The following is a 7,500-nucleotide window of genomic DNA, read 5'->3' on the forward strand; positions in this document are numbered from 1 at the left end:
GGAAAGAAGAAAACAAAATAATAGTCACGATTTTTTTTTTTTTTTTTCAAAAATACCCATTTTGAACGTGATCTATGGCCCACGAGAAAACAGAAACATCAAAATCCCTCGCAAGAAATCTTGCAAGATTTCTTTCCTCTTTTTCACATTGGCCCCTTGTTTAAATCAGGTTTATTTTATCGTCTTGAATCCCCAATTTAGCGCCGGGCTGACGGTGTGTCTACCAAATCGAAGGAGGAATTCGCACGGACGAAATACGACGAAGCGGACGAAAACCGGTGGATTTTCTCCGTCCTGATTCCTCGCAGCCATCGCGGACAGACGTGCAATGGGACGTACGAAAGCATCGAATCATTTGATATATAAAGGGAAATTAATTCCTTTCCATTTTACCTGCCGGGAGACTGGGAGGTATTACCATGGGAATCACGAAGTGTTATTAGCGGTGACAGATGAGGGTATGCGTGCGTACTGATAGAATTAGTGATGCGAGGAAGGTTATGAGGGAAAAATAATAATTCCGAAATTATTTGAACTGTTCGAGTTCGGTGAGTTTCGTGCGGCTAAGTGGTTGAGATATTGTTGCCAAGGTTACGATGCTTCCCCTGGCTCGCTCGCTGTCAATTTTCTAGAAATGTGGCCATGATTCGGATATCATTTATCCATAGATTAATTGTAAGGCCATCTCGACGTGCCGTGGATAATATACGGCCGCTGACATTATCCAGAAGGATTCGCCAGCCTGTCAGAACGGAGGCGCGGTCATTGTTTTCCCTGTCATCAAGTACGCTATGTTTTGTGTTTAAAGGCAAAACCGCTCGAGGAGTTTCAAAAACGCGCGAAACAAAAATAAAACGTCGAGTCAGTTGAGGGAAAAATTCGGTCATTTAATGGATTGCGTTTATCCTCTCCGGGCGAGCTCCTCTCTGTGACGTACCTCCCCTTAACGTACAGAGCTGACGGCGCTAAATACACTTTCAGACATACACACGCACACGCCCACCGACAAACAGAGACGGACACGCACATACGCACGCACGCCAACAGAGACGGACACGCGTACGTACATACGCACGCACTCACACGCCCACCGCCCGACCCATCACCTCCGTACGCACATACGCACACACACACGCACAGGGCGGATGCACTTACGCACGCACAAACACCCATTACAAAACATTATGTTCACGTACGCGCGCAATTAAGCTCTTCCGAGGATGATGAGAAAGGTTATTACGCAATCTTTCAATAGAAGGAACAAGGGTTGTTGTAGTGTGTGGTTAATAAAGGTGATATTTGTATATAAGGAAGGCTGCAACGACCTTCGTGCGGCAATATACAATGAATTGAACGGCTTCCCCCCCTCTCGCCCCCCCATATCTACCAATCTTTCTACCCCATCTTACCAACCCTGTAACTTAACAAAGTACATCTTTAACGTTGTCTCAACAATGACACTTGATATTATCCAAGTAAAAAATGACCTGACCATGGCACTGATGCCTCCTCTCTCCCTCGAGTGCCATCGGTCACCTCTCGTGGGAGTTGACCAGTGTGCCTCGAGGTTGAGGTGAATAATTTGGTGTGTTTTTTGTTCTGTTATTCTTGTTTTGTTTGTTTTTTATTCTGGGGGAGCGGGGGGTTAGGTTGTTTTGGCGGTTTGTTGCGTGCTAGATTTGGCCTTTTTATTATTGTTTGTGAGTTATCTTTGTTGTTTTCTTTTGTTTGGTTGACGTTTTCGGTTGACAAGATGTAAGAATCTCTCACTCTCTCTCTCTATCTATATCTATATCTGTGTGTGTGTGTGTGTGTATGTGTGTGTGAGTGTGTGTGATTGTTTGTGTCTGTTTCTTTATATGTCTGCATATATTTATATATATATATATACATACATACATACATACATACATATATATATATATATATATATATATATATATATATATATGTGTGTGTGTGTGTGTGTGTGTGTGTGTGTGTGTGTATCTATATCATATGGATATTTTCTTTATAGTTTTCTATGATTTTATACATCTGTTAATTTTGTGTATGTGCGAAAATACATTTATTCAATTCATAATTATTTTTAGTCATTATATTACGATAATGATGATAATATGTATCATGACAATGATTATAACAATGATGATAATAATGTTAAGGTAAATGATAATGCTAATAATTACGATGATAATCCTAGTAACTAAGGATGAGATTAATCCTAATGATAATAACCGCTAATTACCGTGTCAAGTGAAGTAACCATTATTAGAAACAAAAAAAAGTTGAAAGCTGAAAAAGACATGCTATTAACCTAAAAAAAAAAAATCGATCTGAAATGATTCCTTACTTCCTTAAGGTTGAAAAAAATAGTCATTAGGCGAAGTATCACTTACAAAAAGATATCGATTTTTTTTTTACAATCTTTTTCTTACTTAAAGATTTCTTTTCATTTTGATTAGATGAGAGGGATATATTTTTTTCTTATCATCGGTTGATTGTAAACTTTAGTTATATTTCCCTCTATTTCCCTTTCTCTCGATTTTTTTTATTATTTTTTTTTAAATTCGAAAAAGGCTAACCTTTAGAGGTTTTCATTCCGTCGTTGTTCCTGCATGACGTCAGTAATTTCTTTTTTTTTTCTTACAGAGAAGGAAATCACAGCAGTAGTCATCACCATAGCAACCGCTCGAACTGTTGTTTGCCTCCTAGTGCAATGCTAAATCATTTTATTTAGAGAGGGAAAAATGAGTGGCTAAATTGGCTCCATAGTCTTCGATTCTAGCATTTCTCGCTATCCACGCAAAAGCTCCTTGTGCGTTGCGTTTATGTCGCTCGATAATCTAGCAGTAGACCCCTGCTACACACACTTAACACCTGGCGTCCTTTGTTTCACCGCGAGTGTGAAGCACTTAATTCGCCCGATAGGTGTCGATTCGAACACTTTCCGCTTTAAGTATTACGGTATCTTGAGTCCTCATGGTCGAAAGCACTTTATTCTCCCGAGTCCTCAATTCTTACACTTATTGCTACATACACTGACCAATAGGCATTCTATGTTTTAACTCGGCTGTGTGTATAGCTTAATTCGCTCGATAGTCTTTGGATCTAGCACTTTTCGCTGTATATTATTGAGATCTGTCTTCTTTTCTTAGCGTGTCTCAGGCAATAGTGTGTGTATGTGTGTATGTGTGTATTTGTATGTGTTCGCGCGCGCATGTGTTTGAGAATATAGCACTTAATTCATTCGGTAATCTTCATTTCTAGCACTTTTCGCTACATACACTTCTTAACATCTGGCAACCTCTGTTTTAACGTGTTAAGCTTCAGTTACTTATCGTACATCTGACATCCGCTTTGCAAGCTATTGAAGCCAATGTTGAGATGATTGCAAAGATAATATGTGCTTGAAGCTCTTGTGAATGTTTGTAGATAAATAAAGTTTCATTTCTGTTCAAACACCATTTTTATCTTCTTTTGGTGGATGTGCAAGTAAATATTTGAAGATGATAATGGTGTTTTTTCCCTTTTCTTTTTTAATTCATACAATATAGGAGGCACTGTCATTGCCTTTCCCTTCTGGTAAGAATATATAGAGATTTGATAGATAAAGATGAATTATTGTTAGGAGATAAACTGTCCTCAGGTCAGACCCTAAATAATTTTTGAGTCGAATTTTATATTGATTTGTACAAATAACAGCCGATCTCGCCTTTGATGAGAGGTTAGGTTCTCGTAATTTACATTCTCACTGTACATAAATGCATATATATATATTTATTTATAGATATATGTACATACTTATATACAGTATATATATTATTACTGCCTAACCTTTTCCCAAGACAAGACGCACTTCACTTACAGTAACATCGTTGCAAAGCTGTTTTGAGAAATTGCACAAGACAGCGAAGGTCCATTGCATAATTTTAAACCAAAATGAATATCACAGAACACGCGCTTGTCCATGAATAATAATAACACAGCCTTCATTCGTCTGTGAAATATTGGTCGCAGTTACTAATTAGGCACCGCAACGGGTATCAACTAAAAATAATTCAGAGAGAGAGAGAGAGAGAGAGAGAGAGAGAGAGAAAGAAAGAAAGAAAGATAAAAAGATAACAAAAACGAGGTAGAGAGGGAGAGAGAGAGAAAAAAAATCGAAACTGGAATGAGAATAATTACAATAACACAAAATATAATCCAAAAGGAAGGTTGTTATGAGTAGTGATTTTTTTTTACTGGCAAGGGATTGGAACTCTCATTCTCCTAACCGCACCATCACCCCCCCCCCCCGCCCCCTCTTGTGGGTTACCAGAACTTCACTCGAAAAAAAAAAGTTAATAAAGAATTTGAATTTGAACGTGATGAAGATCCTAGTCTACAGTTGCTCCTTCCCCCAACTTTCAAACACTGAGCGATTACATGTGACACTGAGTGGATTATCGTTCTTTTGCAGAATGTTTGACGAGATCTTACAGCGGGGTGAAGGCTTCTGAACGTTTTTCTAAGGGAACGAACGAAGGAAAAGCGAACAGCCGGTTTGTTTCGGAGATTATTTGTATACACACCGCTCAGGAGGTCAGCAATGTGAACTTGGCTTATAACATTTGTTTTGGACCTCTTTAATTGGGATTTTTCCCTCTTGCTCTTCTTGTTTTCTCTCTTTCTCTTCTCTTTAGGTCTCTTTTCTATTCGTTTCTTTTTCTTTTTTTTTTCTCTCTCTCTCCCTTTCTTCAGATTCGAAAGTGAGTCGTTTAAGCGAGAGGGAAAGTGAGCTGAAATTCTTTTTTTTTTTCTTTTTTACTTTAATAGTAATACTAAAACAATTTTGGAAAAACAAGCGAGGAGGAGAAACCGTGTGCGAAGGCAAGGCGAGAGACGCGGGGGGGTTGGGTGAGGGGGGGGGGAGGGAGGGGGAGATTGCATGCATGGTGGGGAGAAGAGGGTGGGTGGGCGACGGGAACGAGTGGGGGGGGGGGTAGGAAAGGGTTGCAAGCACACAGCCTCTGCATTCACCGGCTAACGTCTCATGGGCCTTCTTTAAAAGTGTCATGAAAGTCGACGGTCATGTCTTTAAGAAACAGGAGAGAGAGAAAGAGAAGTCGTTTGAGGTGCCTCTCTCTGCCTCTCTCTCTCTCTCTCTCTCTCTCTCTCTCTCTCTCTCTCTCTCTCTCTCTCTCTCTCTCTCTCTCTCTCTCTCTCTCTCTCTCTCTCTCTCTCTCTCTCTCTCTCTCTCTCTCTCTCTCTCTCTCGCTCGCTCTCTCGTGTAACGTTTTCTTTGACGCATCATCTTCAATCGATTATTTTCTTTCTTTCTTCTCATTTTCTTTATTTTCGGAGGGTGGGGGGGTGAAGGGAGGAGGGGTGTTGGGAGAGGGGGGCGGGGGGACGGCTTCCGCGAAATCTCTCTCTGGGCTTTTGTTGACTTCTGACGTGTTGCTGATGGTAGGTTAGGTTTGCCTGCTTTTTTTTTTCTCTCTCTATCCCTTTCTTTCTTTCTGTATTTCTAATTGGTGTAACTCTATTAGAGCATTCTCTCTCTCTCTCTCTCTCTCTCTCTCTCTCTCTCTCTCTCTCTCTCTCTCTCTCTCTCTCTCTCTCTCTCTCTCTCTCTCTCTCTCTCTCTCTCTCTCTCTCTTGAAAAGGTATTCACTCCCATTTTGCAATTATGAACGTTCTGCAATATCCGGTGCTTCCCGGTTAAAACGATTTTCCGTGAGAAAAACTTCAGATTTTTCCCCCTCACTGGTGACAACTGGTATTGACTCTTACATATTAAAATCACCCCAAGCGTTAATTAGAAATTACCCAGATAATCCGATAATGTCGATTACATGCTTTGATTAACTTATGATTAATCTTGTTTTTCGTGTTGATCTTCGATTTATAATTATTGTTATTATCATTATTTTTGGTGGGGTGTGGATGGGGTTAACAGATGGTGGTATAAGTATTATTTACCCAGTTGTTTCGAAATTGAAATGGTGTAAATTCGTGGAATATTTAAACTTGTTCACATCGTTCTAAATACCCGTAAAATGAACTTCGGGATATGATGTTCGTCTCCTCTCTCTCTCTCTCTCTTCCCCCCTCCCTCTCCCTCTCCCTCTCCCCGTAATCCTCCCTCCCTACGTGTCTCCCATTCTCTCTCTCTCGCTCTCTCTCCTTTTTTTATGACCGTGCGTACCATAGATACCATCAGCGGGCGATGAGCGGCGCGAGCGAGGGCGAATCAACACACCAAACAAAGACCCAGCAAGTTCCTCTCAGGATGATGAGGTCACGAGAAGTTGTTGAATAAAGAGGGCCAGTCACCACATGCGCCTAACCAAGTAGGGAAATGGCCTTCATGCCACAGAACGCTGTAATATATTCAACTTGGGCTTTAAGTTTGTTATAAAGTTGTAGTTTGCGAGGCAGTTAAGAGATTCCCTTCCCCCCGAAGTTATGGCGGAGGATAAAGGTACACAATACGTCGCTAAGGCTCGTCTGGCGTTCTTTCGAGATATGATTATCTGTCTTGCTCGCTCGTTGGGATTAGCTCTGACTGGCCCCAAATAACACATGAGTCGTTAAAAACCAGTTCTCTAAAACTGTCTCCGATCTGCTTTGCTGTCGCTGTTAGATTCTGTAATAGCTCTCTGCTTGTTCTTTATTTTCCCGCTGGCGGTTGCTATTTCGCTATTACTTGTGGTGTTTTATGGCTGTTTATGCTATAAGTCTTGGTGCTCGGACCGTTTCTCTGATACTGGCGGTGTGTTTTATGTTGTTCGATGTTGTTTAACTTCTGTTATTGTTTTGCAAAACTTTTCGATTATTCTACTGTGTGTCGATTGCGAATTGCGATGTAGTTTATTTGGAAAGGTGTGATACACCGTTTCTTTTGATATGATGATTAAAATAATTCAGATTATGATAAGCAAAAAAAAAAAAAATCACAACATAAATACATAAGGATTAAATATATTCGCATGGTAAAAGAAATAGAAGAATTAAAGAAAACGCAAAGTAGTCAGATAGAACGGCATGCACAGACACAGCAATTATACAACAGAGCATGACAGCCATGGTTTAGAAAGAGCGTGCATGGGAAACAACTTGACGTACTGTAGATTATCATCTCGACGCAGGAGACAAGAGCTATTAAAAGGGAAATGCAAGTGAGTCAGAAAGATACAATGTGTTAGTAATGGAAAAAAGGGTGATGAGTAACTTAGGAAGGAGAATTGGTTGAGTCAGATAACGATACTGAATAAGTTGTAGAGAAGGGTTAAAGTGAGCAAGAAGGGCTGAATGAGTAACCTAGGCAGCCGTATTAATTTAAACAAAAAAAAAGGCAATGACTAAGTTAGAAGGAAGCATTAGTTGATTCATGAGGACGCGGTGAATAACTCTGGAAGAAGTCCAGCGTAAGTTATTACTCATGAATAAACGGAGGGTTGAAAATCACTGAGTCATAACACACGAGGCAGAATATTGAGTAAGTCTGAACTG

General features: G+C 40.2%; 1 protein-coding gene and 1 long non-coding RNA gene across 7 annotated transcripts in view; one reads left to right on the plus strand and one right to left on the minus strand.

Moving 5' to 3' along the window:
* Positions 1 to 3,058, minus strand: part of LOC147471621 (uncharacterized) — a 26,738-nt gene extending 23,680 nt beyond the window's left edge. The window contains exon 1 of the long non-coding RNA XR_015191176.1: positions 2,586 to 3,058. This is a non-coding gene — a long non-coding RNA (uncharacterized LOC147471621). The remainder of the gene's footprint in view (positions 1 to 2,585) is intronic.
* LOC122255392 (transmembrane protein 53) overlaps positions 1 to 7,500 on the plus strand; it is a 74,908-nt gene that overhangs the window by 19,705 nt on the left and 47,703 nt on the right. The window contains exon 2 of one of the 6 annotated variants that reach the window (XM_043019445.2): positions 4,463 to 4,584. The exons of 4 other annotated variants lie outside the window; for them this stretch is intronic. The gene's annotated coding sequence lies outside the window, so the exon portion shown is untranslated. The remainder of the gene's footprint in view (positions 1 to 4,462; positions 4,585 to 7,500) is intronic. One more of the 6 variants, XM_043019444.2, reaches the window with a different exon arrangement.

The sequence above is a fragment of the Penaeus japonicus genome, unplaced genomic scaffold (assembly GCF_977035675.1).
Source record: "Penaeus japonicus unplaced genomic scaffold, GWHDUDI00000001_assembly GWHDUDI00000007, whole genome shotgun sequence".
Lineage (NCBI taxonomy): Eukaryota > Metazoa > Arthropoda > Malacostraca > Decapoda > Penaeidae > Penaeus > Penaeus japonicus.